This window comes from Pleurodeles waltl, chromosome 3_2 (genome assembly GCF_031143425.1).
Source record: "Pleurodeles waltl isolate 20211129_DDA chromosome 3_2, aPleWal1.hap1.20221129, whole genome shotgun sequence".
In the NCBI taxonomy this organism is placed as follows: Eukaryota; Metazoa; Chordata; class Amphibia; order Caudata; family Salamandridae; genus Pleurodeles; species Pleurodeles waltl.
The window spans coordinates 222863732-222880027 of NC_090441.1; positions in this window are offsets into that span (position 1 = coordinate 222863732).

Genomic DNA, 16296 nt, shown 5'->3' on the forward strand with positions numbered 1-16296 from the left:
CCCTGATGAGATACTAGCAGGCCAAATTGAGCCTTCATTCCTGCTACTGGCAATGTGGCGGGAAGAAGGGGGGCATTGTACACATTCTCTGGGAGTGTGAGGTGTTGTCTAGATACTGGAAGCGAATGTGGGACTCTTTTGGGACAGAAATGAGTTGGAGTTTCTAGCACAGAAGGTGCTTTTGCATGATCTCTCTGCAATACCCACTCTGTCATTCCACATCAAAGGCTGGGTGTCAACAGTGTTGCCAAGGTTGAGAATACTAAAGGCCAGATTTAAAAGGTCCTAGCGCCACCAGAGTGTCACTTTCAGTGACTCTGCTGTGGCGCTTTTCACTGCTCCATATTAACAAGGAGGTGTAACACAACTTTTTGTGGCGTTATGCCTCCTTGTAAATATGGGCCCCTCCAGTCAGAGGGACATGCAATGGTGCTGCAGTGGGCGTTCCATTGCAACACCCATTGTTTTTGACACTGCTTCAGATTTACAAGAAATCATAAATCAGAGGGGTGGTGTTAGCATGGCAAAACAAGGAGCAACGCTTTTATTCCTCCTCATGTTTTGATTTTTCTATGTTGAAGAAGCAAAATGCCATGGATGATTGGTTATGTGCAGGAAGGTGTCCCTTCCTGCACATAAACAATCACTCCCCTCAATGCAAACACCCTTGCACTATGGTGCAACAATGCCTGCGTTGGCACAGGCAGCTTAATTTAGCACCTGTGCAGGGGGAAACACAGGGCTGCCCTGCATTGCAAAATTGTTGCAGCACAGCACTGTTGATTTTGGTGCAGCACCGCACTGAGGGCCAGATTTACAAGGCCCTTCCGCCCCTTAGTGCCACATTTGCAGCACAATTTTTGCCGTAAATGTGACGCTACGAGCTATTACCATAGCTCAGCTCCGTATTAAGAGGGTGGCTTAAACTAGGTTTGTGCCACTTTGTAAACCCTTTACACCACATCCTGCATAATGTGTGCTAAGAGGGCGTTCCGTTGTAACAGGGTTGCTAAAACGGTACAATGGAATCTACAAGATTCCATTGCACCATTTCTAGCAACCTTTTTTAATGCCTGCTTAAAGCAAGCGTTAAAATGAGGCTTCCATTGATTTCAATGGGCCTCTTAACACTATACTGGATTAGCGTAATTTTTTAATGCAAATCCAGTATAACATTACAATAGTGTCAAAAAAATGACGCTACTGCCCCGACATACGCCATGGTGTGTCGTATTGTACATACGGCGCTACCATGGTGACATTAGGAGATGCAAGGGGGCCGAAAGAAAAGTGGTGCATCACTAGTGATGCCCCACTGTCTTGTAAGTACAGCCCTAAGATTTTAGAGGCCCAGTGACATCCCAGCCCGCAGGTAGTGGGTGGTAGACATGTGTGAGGTAGCGCGCTAAGAGAGGATGAATCACAAACTCAACAATAATTTGCAGACATTGGACGAGATCTAGGGTCACTTTGTGACATGTTGATCGAGGACAGTTGGGGAGAGAGACAAATCAGCTGGAGGAGCAGCATGGGGGGATCAAAGTTTAACTGGGGAGACAAGGGGAGTGTACCTATCCTTGTATCAAATGTCAGATACATAACATGAGGTCATGGCTGTACTTGTTCTATGTGACTTTGTGCCATTGGCAACTGGTGAACTGGATTGTGACGTTTCTGAACCACAATAAAAAAATGTTTAAAAAAATGTTCTAAAGGATGCCCAATATGGCTATGAGAATAAATCTTTCTAGTTGACTTTGAATATGGATACAGGAAGGCCATACCCAACTGTAAATGTTTGCTGTCCTGCCTCTCAGCTTTCATTCTTTACTCAAGGCTTGGTGAATCGTAAGCTCTTCAGTTCTTGACAGTTATTCTGCTCAGATGATACTTAAAATCAACAAAAATCATTCCTTGTGCTCATTCATCCTCCGTCAGCAATAATTTACATAATCTGTTCCTGAGAGGATGCAGCTCAATTCTCTTAGACTCAAATCTGATTTTATTTGAGTATGTTAGGGATGCCCTTGTTAGAATGTCATATAATGCAGAGCAAGCAACTGTCTTGTATCACAGTTCTTTACAAGACCACGAAGGATCACGCACATAAGGGCTTATGTGGCTTTGTAAATATTGCTGAAGCTTTTACCTTGACCTAGCATTGCCTTGCGTGATGCAAGGACAGAGCAAAGGCTTCATAGATATGGGCCTAGGTTTTCTGATGGAATGCTCACAGTGTTGCTCTAATGTGGATTTACCTTATGAAATCAAAGACAAGAGGTGTTTAGCAAAACAGGAACAGTTTGTTTAATAATCCACAGCGGCTGGCAGAACAGTACAGAGTTGGAGGTCTGATGAATGTCTCTAAGTGCATTGGTTCTGTGCACCATTACATACATTTCTCAATGCGTCATAAAACCATTCCATGTATTCTTTGGAGAATCCGGGCCTAGTCACTGAGTCATAAATCTAACCATCTGATAAAGTGCCCAGGTGGGCCTCGACCTTGCGTAGTCATAATGTGGGCCAGTAGGTAACATTTCCAGATGTCCGGCAAGGGGAGTGCGTAATCACTGCATGTTGTGCGTGTGTTGTGTTCTGATTGACTAAGTGTTCCTAACTGTATGTGGCATCTAACTTTTATGGTGTTTTGGGAACACGCACCCCTCCGGCAAAATGTATTTTACTAGGGGGCAATATCGTGGGACCATTGTGGTGTTGCTGCCCATCGGAGGGATAGATCTGGGTTTTTCCTGTTTGCATGTTTGACTATGGATTCGTGTCACCCCACCTGTGATAGGTCAATCAGTTGCTTCAGGCCTAGGTCACGGGGCTTGCCTAACAACGTGTTTCTGACTCTGAGTTGATGAGGAGGTCACAACTGTTGAAATCAACAACAATGATGCAAGTTTTTTGTTATGCGCACACATATGATGGCGTACATTGACATTGTTTTTATCAATATTAATAACAGTAATGCTTTACATAGCAATGTCATTTTTGTCCATAGAGTTGTCTATCAACAGAGATCTATATGATGCATAATTAGTATCTTTTTTTGTATCTGATGATAGAAGCGCTTCTACTGGGCTGGCTAAGTTATGGAATAGAGGATGTGATAAGGTACTATTGACCCAGGCAACTACCCTTGAGTTGCGGTCTAGTTTGTAGTATCAGCAACGTGTACTAGATGTGTGCCTACTAAGGCCCATATTTATACGTTTACACACAGTTTTGCCCAGGGGACAAATGTCCCCTGGTTATGGCCATTGGGGCCAGTACCATGCAGGGGGGTCCAAGTTAGGGCCCCTGAGAGGGAAAAAAATACTTATCGGGACTTACCTGGGATGGGCCCCCCATCCTGTGGTGTCCCTCTGGTATGGGTGGGGGTGTCCCTGGGGCCGGGTAAAGACACCTGTGGGCTCTTTTCATGGTCTCTGACCATGGAAACATGCGCACAGGTCCCCTAACGCCTGCCCTGACCCAGGTATTAAATAATGGCGCTAAGCAAGCTTGGCGCCATTATTTAAGGCCCCCGTGCTTAATTTTCGCATGGGGGATAAATAAGGCATTAAGTCCGTATCGTCATTTTCTGCACGGGAACGCCTATCTTGCATCACATTCACACAAGGTAGGTTTCCACATCAAGTAAATTACATTAACTTTACAAATTTGGCGCTAGATGGGCCTAGCACCAAAGTATAAATATGGAGTTAAGTTTGCGATGAATTAGTGTCATTTATTTTGACACTTAGAGCAAACCGAGTATAAATATGCCCCTTAAAGTGCTCTGAAATAAGACTGCATTCTGGCACTCTTGCTTTTCACATTACACAAACCAGACATGCAGGAGGCCCTAGTTTTCATTAAGCTAGGTGGTTTGATTAACTCAATGGGTATATATCTGCAATAGCCTGATGTTTTTATATCAAACTAAAATTTGCCTCTGCAGGTAGTTAAATGCCCTTTGTATATATGCCAGTAAGAATAAGGTGGAAAAAATTGGACAAAAAATACAGAGATGTGTTTTAGTGTTGGTTTGAAGAATCATCAATCGTCTTTGAAATTAATTCATTTAACTATATCATAACATCTAAAGCAACACTGTGATGTGGCTTCACTTAAACAGTCATTCTATAGGGGGTTATGATAAGTATCAATGTCTTTACTAAAGGTAACAGCAACTAGGGGGCTACTCACGGTGCCCATTAACTACAGCTTGTGGGGCTGTGGAAAGCTGTATCTATAGTTGTGCAGCAGGAGGCTAAGCACAGTATGGAAAGTACAGTGCTATGAAAGGTCTACAGTGCTTTGGTGAACACTGCATTTAAAAAGGAACAAAAACACACACGGGCAGTACCAATGGGCTTACACTGAATGTGTCCTCTGAAGACAACAAAGCCTTGAAGAGCAGAGTCCTGGAAACCTAAGCGGAGATGGCTTCTCCCAGGCAGGTGTTAGGCTTGTGATGTATTTCAGGGAATTTCTGGATTATATGAATACCTACAGTAAAATATGAGTATTTAAAGAGCATCCACATTAGAGAAAGTAATTATTTAACCTTTGTTTCAAGAGTAGTGAATTTCAAAAAGATGGATAGCAATAGTTGCACATGGCATCACCAAGGTAAGTAGACATTTGATTAATTTCTAAATTATAGAAGAAGCTGCAGTGATCAGAAAAGCTCTGTGTAGTATCTGCAGTAAAACAGGAAACATGAGAATGCATGTATTGTCAAACATAGGGACCTTCTGGCTCTCAGAAGTACTTTATCGTCTGTGGAGATCCATCATACCCCCTGTCATCTTCAGCCTCTCCATGGAGCCCTTTGGACACTACTGACAGATAAGAGCATCACCTGCCACAATACAACTATATTTGAAAGTCTCATCGGCACTTGACATCTAAAACCTCTAACACTGCCTGTGTCTCATCCAAACTTTCATGTCAAGCACCTTCCTGAAGCTTCTTGAATTCAGAATGACTGCTATTCACGAAGGGCGACAAACAATGCTGTTCACCAAGAAAGTCAAGCAACAATTCATGCAATCCTGGTTTCTTGGCAGCTTCAATCCTCAGCTTTCAACCAGTACCAAGTCCCTTTGGTTTACCTTAGACATTTACCTTGTGATGAAGCAACACAAAGATGGCCTGGCAGTTGTTCTCTCTCCGATTAAGAAAGTAAAACAGTTCCTGCCAGGAACCGATCTCAGAAAAGCTGCTCATTTCATCAGAAATGAGATGATGTGATCAAATTGCTTCAGGCCATGGATTGACCAGTGGGTGTTTCTTATTATTCATCACTGTATCCATTTCTACTAAAAGAAGTCCATGTAAATTTGGATTATTTTCTTGATACATTTTTCTTATGTATTTATTTGTGTTTGTGGCTGATTTTCATAGTCTGTAGTATGCAGGTGTGTTTGCTTAATTTCTTTGATTCTTGCCTGGCCCCCTGCTCCCATACAGGAACCATGTGACAGGCTGGAGTGACACAATGGCCCTCATTACAACCTCGGCGGTCTTCAAAGAAGACTGTCATGGCTGCGGGTGCCAGAATCCCTATTTCGGCTTTTCTCCTGGGCCTGCGGATGCTACCAGTGTTGCCGTACGCTGGCCCAGCAGGAAAGTCACATCAACATTGCTGCCGGCTTGTAATAGAGCCGGCGACAATGCTGATGTGCAGCGGGTGCAGTAGGTGAAATTCAGGCAGAGAAATGCTCAATGGGGCTATGCTTGGGGGCCCCTGCTCTGCCCATGCCAAGTGCATGGGCAGTGGAGGGGCACCCTGGGGCACCCCAAGTCCCCCTAACTGCCTGCCTTTCCATAGCGGTGTTTACCGCCATGGCCAATCTGGCAGTCGGGACTCATAATCCCCAGGGCAGCAGTGCTTGCACCGGTGCCCTGGGGATTATGACCGCCAGGTGAAAGCATGACGGTATAGTGGAGGGGCCGGCGGTATAACTGTGGCTATATCGCCATGGTCATAATAGCTGCTGGAAGACCGCCAGCCTGTTGCCGGTGTTACCGTCAGCTAACCGCTGGCCGGCCGCCACGGTCGTAATGAGGCCCTATATATTTGTTAATATATTTATTCAACTTTAGATTGCCTTCCATAGGGGCCACCAGATTTGGATTACCTGTATTCTAACATACTAATAGGGGTGGGTGAAACTCATGGAATTTGCCTCTGTGGAATTTAGCAGAGTTATATATAAAAACTGTGTGATGAAGTAAGTAGTATGTCTTTATAGCGGCATGAGACGCCATGGAACAGGCCTCCATCTGGAGTACGTGGGCTAGAACCGCTGTTCACGCCCTTTTCTGATGGAATCTCACTGATTGTTTTGCTGTTCCGCACCATCTTCAGAACAATCTGCATCAATTTACAACAACATCACAACCAGAAACCCACATCTTTGGCTGACAAGCTCACCATCTCCTATGGCTCTTGACCTACATGGAACGAGCACACTATTAGCCTGGAGGCAAAGGAGTGCAAAAAAGGAAACAACAAGGCAAAATGCCTTCTCCAACTATGGCCCAGATTTACAAAAATCTGGCGCGTCGGTACTGTTACACCAGATGTTTTGCTCCCCCCACCGCCACCTAATGACACCTTAGGAACGTCATATTTACAATATGGTGCATCATGGCACATGCTCGGCCAATAGCGTCAACTTTTTTGACTTTACGCGAATGCGTGCTTTTAATGGCTGCTTTGAACAGGCGTTAAAAAAGACGCAAAAAGTGGCACAATTAAATCTTGTAGATTTCATTGCATCATTTTTGCAGGTCTCCTAACGCCAGAGTGCCCCCCCTTGCATACATCTTGCTTGGTGCAGGCATAATGTGGCACAAGGGGTCACAAAGTGGGAAATGCATGCATTGTGCCGCTTTGTAAATATGGTGCAGTAATTGTTGCCTCATTAACCCACATTAGTATCAAACAAATTACCCTAATGTGGCACTCGGAGGAGCAAGGGCCATGTAAATCTGCTCCTATGTGCTCAGGATCTGAAACAACATCCTGTGTTTATTAGGACTGCCCCAACCCAGCTCCAATTTAGGAAAGATGCACTTCTTTAAAGAACACTGCATCCCTGTTCTGAACTTGTCATGATAGCATGATGAAGCTATTGTATAATTAACATTTAGTAATTTTATGTTATATTATTAATGATGTATATTGTGCATTAACCAATTGAGCTTTGTTTTATTCTACTGACGTACTAATGTGTGATTGGAATATGTGTTTTATTGGTTAGATGAGTATTTCAAAGATTAGTTTTGGTCATTGATTGTAGGAGGCTTTGTCTTCAAGGTCACCAAGGCTGGTTCTTCCGCCAGTTTTTTCAGGAGCACCCACTCAGAAGCATGCATGAAGAGCTTTATTTGTTTGTTCTAACTTTATTCCAACAGCGGGAAATAGAAGTCAATTATTAGACTTTGGACTGTTAGACTATTAGAGTTTGGACTATGACTGGAGGGTGAACTTAAGAAGATTCTGCGAACGAGAGGAAAAGGTTGATTCACAGGAATGCACAACTAGTATCCGTTAAAGTGCAGTTGCTAAAGATTGTAGGTAAAGTCATTGTGATTCAAGTCAATAGGTGTTCATTTCAGTCAGGATGAGTGGTTTGATCTACTATAATTCTTCCTGCTCTTGTAGCTGGAGCAAAGAGTGTCTTAAGGATGCATGGAATGCTTCTAGACCGTGGCCAGAAGGAGACGAGGTCACCTGCACTTATCACTGGTATTTTTACGCTCATATGAATACTACATCATGAGCCAGAGACTTGGAAGGGCATCTCCAGGGATCAATCATGCCCCTCTCATGAGATGTGAAGATCTGAAAAGACGTCTGTCATTCCTGTGCACTTGCAGTTTCCAAGATATGATCAGTTGTGCTATGCATGTGCCTACGTATACTTTCCTGAAGCTTTGGGTAACAATACTTACACCTGAATGAGGCCTAGAGCATGGTCTCATTGGAGTAGGGTAATAGTATCTTCAGATGATTATATGAAGTATACACAGTTAGTGGGTTTACCTATCTTTTCCTGGTGAACCATCTAGGGCCCGATTCACAAAGGTTGGACCAAGTTAGACCAGCTTGGACCAAAAGTCTACTACAGTTTACTACAAGTAAAGTTAGACTTTATCTCTAAACTTACACTTTTGGTCTAGGTTTTCCTTTATGGATTGGGCTCTTAGTGTTGGGGACAGCTGCACTCATCTGAATCAGTGGGAATGGTTGAGAGTCTGAAGATGGGGCCTGTGGCCATGTGCAGATTTGTTACATGTTTATTTTCTATCCTTTCCCTTTGTGCATCCTTTTCTCTCCTCCCCTCCCTTTATCTCTCAATGTAGGGTGATAGGACAGTTACCAGGGGGTTTTCCATGGTATGATTGTGCAGTTTCTTCTATTGTTCAATATACTTTTTCTAAGCACATATCTATTTTCCTGCCTCATCTGTTAAACTCTGGACCACTGAATAGAGACTGCCTCAGTCTGGACCATGTATGTACTTTGCGTGCCATGCTGCCTATCTTCAGCTCCAGCTCTTTCTAACACCTTTGACTGTACACTTTGCCAGACTTCTTCTCCTGCTACATTTGTCTTGAGTTTGCTATTATTTTGGCTTTTTCTACTTAAAGGAATTGTGGATGTTAATTGACTAATCTCATTTTCCACTACATTTTTCATGGTTTTCTATACACATAACTCACATGAGGGTTTTCATGGAAATTCCTTTTGCTTGGAGCCACATCGTGAGCGCTTGTTTGACTTGGCATTTCCCTAATAACTGAACGCTACAGCTACCATTATAGCTATTGAAGCTTGAGATCAAGCGGGCGAGAGTGAATATATGCAGATTCAAGCATGAGATGGACAGTGCCACTCTCTACAGCCACTCTCTAGAGCTACTCTCTACAGCCACTCTCTACAGCCACTATCTAAAGCTACTCTCTAGAGCTACTCTATAGAGCCACTTTCTACAGTCACTCTCTACAGCCAGAGCGCAAGCCTTGTGCTTGAGAGTGACAGAGTGGTGCTCTGCAAGCTCACGCTTGAGGAAATGTCACCATCTTATTGCTCTGAGTCTGCCTTGTTCATTAACTGCTCTGCCTGAGTCTCACTTACCAGGTCATCAAAGACTCTGAGACTATCTGTAACCACCTGTGGATGTCTCATCTCTCCAAGTACCCATCAACTACCTCCTTGATTAGTTTTTTCTCTTATGCAATGCTGCACTCTCATTGACTCCTCATGTTTGAGGAGTTATCTTCATGGCAACTATCAAAGGACTACATTTCAGCAGGAGTTCCAAAAATTTAAATAGGACTATTGTCTGGTTATAGGTATATATAACTTTGCACTTCTTAATATTGCGATCCTTATTGCTTCTCATCCTTTGTTTCTTGTTCTATCATTTTTCAGTATTTGATTTATTTATCTCTCTTCTTCCTCTTGGTGTTTCTTTACAATCCTTTCTTGCTTGTATTTGTTTTCCTCTAGTAATCATCATGCACCATAATACGCCTCCTCCTTTCTCATCCGTCTCCTGGTGAACCTGTTTTGCAGTAGTCTAAGTGGAAAGACGTCTTCAGAAGTAATTTATAAACACTGGTTGGGTGCAGAAGGTCAGGAAAGTTTAGAAAACCTACATGACTTTGACTCTGAAGGGGTGGTGACAGTCTCAATGAATTGGATGTGGTGATTATGACACTGAACATTCCCGTTCTCCCAAAAGTTTCCATATTTCTACAACATTTAAATTTTGGTAATAGAAAACAGTATGAAAGTGAAACAGTAGAAGACTTTGTTACTGCTTTGAAGAAATTAGCTTCCACTGGCAATTTTGGAGAAAGCACCAAAGAAAGGATTTGTGATCAATTTATGCTAGAGTGTTACAGTGATGTGGTGCATGAGGAGTATGGCCAAATAATGATCCTAGTTTATCAGACATTTTGGTTACAGCTAAACAAATCGAGGATTCTGTACAATGTTTATATAATTTGCAAAATTCTTTGAATGACACAACCTCTACTCATGATGTCTCTCTGCACAAGAAACCCCAACATGCCAGCAAGTGCAAGTGCATGCTTCCATTGTGGGAGCCCTAATCGTGGCCAATCACAAAGATTGTCCTGCTGTCACAGAGACTTGTAGACAATGTGACAGAAAGGTCATTATGCAAAGTTTTGTAAGTTGTGGGGATTAAAAACAAGGTTAATGAACTGATGACAGAAGATACCAATATTGTACTTCAAGTAGTTAACAATGTCAAGTGTGTTACTAAAACTTGTTGTGAGCATCCATCAGATGTAGTTAAACTCAACAGAGTTAAAGTTACTATGATGATGGATTTGGGAACAAGACTGTCATTGGTGTGACAAAGTGAGGTGTGTGAAGGGGTATATTCATTGCATAGAAATTAAGGAAGGAGCTATACCTGTGAAGTGTAAGATGTGGAAAATTCCCACAATTTTGTGCAGTGCTCTGGAGGGGGAACTTAACAGGTTAATGAAGGAGGGCATTATAGAACCAGTGGAGGCCTCAAAATGTATTGCACCAGTGGGAGTGTGCCACCAAGCCCTCTGGGGTATACGTGTGTGTTGATCTCAGGCACCTGAAAAAAAGAAGTGATTGATGATAAATTTACATTACCTAAAACTGTGGCGATGATGTTGAATTTTTTTATACCTTTGATTCAAAGTCTGCATATCACCAGGAATGTCTGCACAAAGACAACAAAGATTTAATTGTATTTATTAAACTCTTTGGAGTCTTCCGTTTCAAGCACATGCCATTTGGTTTGCGTTCCGCAGCGTCAGTCTTTCAGCAACTAATGGCGAGCCTGTTGAAGGGACTCACTAGAATCAAGTTTTTCTAGGATGATATTTTAATTTTCAGTGAGGCATCTCAAATGGAGTTTGACAGAGTGAAAGCAGGATTCTCCTCAGTTCAATCTTTGAAAATTGTTGTACTTGGATGTAGGAAAGTACCATCTTGCCTGGCATGTTACCCCCATATTTCACTGTGTATATGTTGTTTTAGTTGTATGTGTCACTGGGACCCTGCCAGCCAGGGCCCCAGTGCTCATAAGGGTGCCCTGTATGTGTTACTTGTGTGATGACTAACTGTCTCACTGAGGATCTGCCAACCAGAACCTCAGTGGTTATGCTCTCTCATTTCTTTCCAAATTGTCACTAACAGGCTAGTGACAAATTTCACTAATTTACATTGGCATACTGGAACACCCTTATAATTCCCTAGTATATGGTACTGAGGTACCCAGGGTGTTGGGGTTCCAGGAGATCCCTATGGGCTTCAACATTTCCTTTGCCACCCATAGGGAGCTCTGACAATTCTTACACAGGCCTGCCATTGCAGCCTGAGTGAAATAACGTCCACGTTATTTCACAGCCATTTACCACTGCACTTAAGTAACTTATAAGTCACCTATATGTCTAACCTTTACCTGGTAAAGGTTGGGTGCTAAGTTACTTAGTGTGTAGGCACCCTGGCACTAGCCAAGGTGCCCCCACATTGTTCAGGGCAAATTCCCCGGACTTTGTGAGTGCGGGGACACCATTACACACGTGCACTATACATATGTCACTACATATGTATAGCGTCACAATGGTAACTCCGAACATGGCCATGTAACATGTCTAAGATCATGGAATTGCGAGACAATTCCATGATCCCCCGAGTCTCTAGCACAGACCCGGGTACTGCCAAACTACCTTTCCCGGGGTGTCACTGCAGCTGCTGCTGCTGCCAACCCCTCAGACAGGTTTCTGCCCTCCTGGGGTCCAGCCAGGCTTGGCCCAGGAAGGCAAAACAAAGGACTTCCTCAGAGAGAGGGTGTTACACCCTCTCCCTTTGTAAAAAGGTGTCAGGGCTGGGGAGGAGTAGCCTCCCCCAGCCTCTGGAAATGCTTTGATGGGCACAGATGGTGCCCATCTCTGCATAAGCAAGTCTACACCGGTTCAGGGATCCCCCAGCCCTGCTCTGGCACGAAACTGGACAAAGAAAAGGGGAGTGACAACTCCCCTGACCTGCACCTCCCAGGGGAGGTGCCCAGAGCTCCTCCAGTGTGCTCCAGACCTCTGCCATCTTGGAAACAGAGGTGCTGCTGGCACACTGGACTGCTCTGAGTGGCCAGTGCCAGCAGGTGACGTCAGAGACTCCTTCTGATATGCTCTTACCTGTGTTGCTTTGCCACCTCAGCTGGCATTTCTTGGGCATCTGCCCACTCCCGATTTGAGTGTGACTCTTGGACTTAGTTCCCTTGTTCCACAGGTATTCTCGTCTGGAAATCCATCGTTGTTGCATTGCTGGTGTTGGTCTTCCCTGCAGAATTCCCCTATCACGACTTCTGTGCTCACTGGGGAACTTATGTGCACTTTACACCTACTTTTCAGGGTCTTGGGGTGGGCTATTCTTCTAACCCTCACTGTTTTCTTACAGTCCCAGCGACCCTCTACAAGCTCACATAGGTTTGGGGTCCATTCGTGGTTCGCATTCCACTTCTAGAGTATATGATTTGTGTTGCCCCTATACCTATGTGCTCTCATTGCAATCTATTGTGACTGTACATTGCTTGCATTGCTTTCTATTGCTATTACTGCATATTTTGGTATTGTGTACATATATCTTGTGCATATTTGCTATCCTCATACTGAGGGTACTCACTGACATACTTTTGGCATATTGTCATAAAAATAAAGTACCTTTATTTTTAGTATATCTGTGTATTGTGTTTTCTTATGATATTGTGCATTGACACTAGTGGTATAGTGGGAGCTTTGCATGTCTCCTAGTTCAGCCTAAGCTGCTCTGCTAATCTACCCTTTTCTATCTTCCAAAGTTGCTAGACACCACTTCTACACTAATAAGGATTACCTGGACCTGGTGCAGAGTGTAAGTACACCTTGGTTCTCACTACAAACCAGGCCAGCCTCCTACATTGGTTGTGCAGCGGTGGGATAAGTACTTGCAACTACTTACCACTTTGTCATTTTGTACTTTTCATAAGAGAAAAATATACAAAACAAGTTCAGTGTATGTACACCTAACCAAAAAGTTTTGCTTTTCTCCTCTTACTCTATTGCGAAGTGCTGAAAAGTACCTCTAAAACTTTCAAAAAGTTTCTTAAAAGTTGAAAAAGATTTTTTCTGTTCCTTAAAAAGTTCTGAAACTTTATCTTTCTTTTTCTGTCCTTTAAACCTTTTCTATCATGTCTGGCACAGGTCAAACTCTGGATCTGGTCAGCACAGCTTATGACCACCTTAACTGGAAAGGTGCCAGGAGTGTCTGCATTGATAGAGGTTTAGGGGTAGGGAAGAATCCCTCTAGAGAATTGTTAGTTAATATGCTCATAGAAAATGATAGGGCCATAGCTGGCACATCTGGTGAGAGATTAGCTGATGGTTCACACTCTGATTCTGGGGTAGCCCCAACAAAAGGGTTAGAAGGGAACCTTCCCAAACTGCCCCTTAGCAGGCCACCTAGCAGGGCTGGTACTGATGTGAGCTCTCATCACAGTAGGGATGTCACTCCTTTAGGGCCAGGTTGTTAGAGTGCCATCTGTTAGGGACAGGTCTCCCTCTGTTCATTCACACCATTCTTCAGTGTCTAAGCATGCCCAACCCACCCACCCTGATGACAGAGTGTTAGAAAGGGAACACAATAGATTGAGAGTGGAAGAGTCCAGGCTGAAGCTTAAGACAGCTGGATCTAGACAGGGAAGCATTTGACTTAGAAAAAGAAAGGCAGAGGTTGGGTTTTGGACCCCATGGTGGCAGCAGCAGTATTATAGATAGTAATCCTGTAAAAGAGCATGATTCTAGGAATCTGCATAAGATAGTTCCCCCTTACAAGGAGGGGGATGACATTAACAAGTGGTTTGCTGCACTTGAGAGGGCCTGTGTTGTACAGGGGTCCCTCAAAGGCAGTGGGCTGCTATCCTATGGCTATCTTTCAGTGGAAAGGGTAGGGATAGGCTCCTTACTGTGAAGGAAAGTGATGCCAATAATTTTACAGTTCTTAAGAATGCACTTCTAGATGGTTATGGCTTAACCACTGAACAGTACAGGATCAAGTTCAGAGAAACCAAAAAGGAGTCTTCACAAGACTGGGTAGACTTTGTTGACCATTCAGTGAAGGCCTTGGAGGGGTGGTTACATGGCAGTAAAGTTTCTGACTATGAAAGCCTGTATAACTTAATCCTGAGAGAGCATATTCTTAATAACTTTGTGTCTGATTTGTTGCACCAGTATCTAATGGACTGAGATCTGACCTGTCCCCAAGAATTGGGAAAGAAGGCAGACAAATGGGTCAGAACAGGAGTGAACAGAAAAGTTCAGACAGGGGGTGACAAGGATGGCAAGAAGAAGGATGGTAAGTCTTCTGACAAGGGTGGAGACAAATCTAAAAATGAGTCTTCATCAGGCCCACAAAAACACTCTGGTGGGGGTGGTGGGTCCAAATCCTCTTCTAATCAAGTAAAGAAACCATGGTGCTATTTATGTAAAATAAAAGGCCATTGGACAAGTGATACCAGTTGTCCAAAGAAAAGCACCAAGCCTCCCACTACCACAACCCCTACTGCTACACCTAGTGCCCCTAGGTGCTGTGCTTAAGCAGATACATGAAGGGAAAGAGGTTACCGTTGCCTTTGCTTGAAACGTGTTAAGAGGGGCTGAGCAAAAATACTCTACAAGTGAGAAAGAGGCACTTTTTGTGTACTGGGCAACATGGAAATTCAGCCAGTTTGTGCAGGAGAAAAATATTTTGTAAATATTGATTATAAACTTTCATAGGAGGTGTTTGGGAGGAGGTTCTTGATCTGTATTTTGTCTTGCATCTGCAAGTGGCTTCAAGCCCTCCAAGATTTGGAATTTGAGATACCTTACTCAATCAATCAATCACTGCATTTCTAAAGCGCGCTACATACCAGTGAGAGTCTCAAGGCTCTGGGGGGGCGCTACTGATCGAAGAGCCATGTCTTGAGAAGTCTTCTGAAGGCCATCAGGTCCTGAGTCTGTCGTAGGTTGGTAGGGAGAGTGTTCCAGGAGAAGGATCTGCCGACGGTGGTGGTTTTCCAGATACGGGGAATTGTGTTGAGGGCAAGGTTGGCTGAGCGGAGGCTTCAGGTGGGGGTGTGGAAGCTGAGTCGGTTGTTGAGGTATGTCGGTCCGGTGTTGGGTAGTGCTTTGTGTGCATGGGTGAGGAGTTTGAAGGTGATCCTCTTGTCGACGGGGAGCCAGTGCAGGCCTCTTAGGTGGGGTGTGATGTGGCTGCGTCGGGGAATGTCGAGGATTAGTCGTGCCAATGCGTTCTGGATTCGTTGTAGTCGTCTCAGGAGCTTGGTTGTTGTTCCTGAGTAGAGGGCGTTCCCGTAGTCGAGTCTTCTGGTGATGAGGGCCTGGGTGACGGTTTTCCTTGTGTCAGGGGGAATCCATTTGAAGATCCTGCGGAGCATCCGCAGGGTGTTGAAGCAGGAAGCGGAGACGGCATTGAGTTGCCTGGTCATGGAGAGGGTGGAGTCGAGGATGACCCCCAGGTTGCGAGCGTGGTCTGTGGGTTTCGGGGCTGTGCCTAGCGATGTGGGCCACCAAGAGTAGTCCCAGACTGATGGAGTGGGTCCGAGAATGAGGACCTCCGTTTTGTCTGAGTTCAGCTTCAGTCTGCTGTCCTTCATCCAGTCGGCTACGGCATTCATTCCTCTGTGGAGGTTGGCATTGGCGCAGTGGGGGTCTTCGGTGAGCGATATGATCAGTTGGGTGTCGTCGGCGTAGGAGATGATGTTGAGGTTATGATGTTGTGCGACGTGGGCGAGCGATGCCATGTAGATATTGAACAGCGTTGGGCTGACGGAGGATCCCTGTGGGACGCCGCAGATGATCTCTGTGGTTTTTGAGCGTAAGGGTGGGAGGCGGACGCTCTGGGTTCTGCTGGAGAGGAAGGATGTGGTCCAGGCCAGTGCTTTTTCTTGAATTCCGGCGTCATGGAGGCGTGCTGATAGGGTGCGGTGGCAGACTGTGTCTAAGGCTGCTGATAGGTCCAAAAGGATGAGGGCGGCTGTTTCTCCTTTCTCCATCAGGATCCTGATGTCGTCAGTGGCAGCACTGGGTTCTGCTGGAGAGGAAGGATGTGGTCCAGGCCAGGGCCTTCTCTTGAATTCCGGCGTCATGGAGGCGTGCTGATAGGGTGCTGTGGCAGACTGTGTCAAAGGCTGCAGATAGGTCCAAGAGGATGAGGACGGCTGTTTCTCCTTT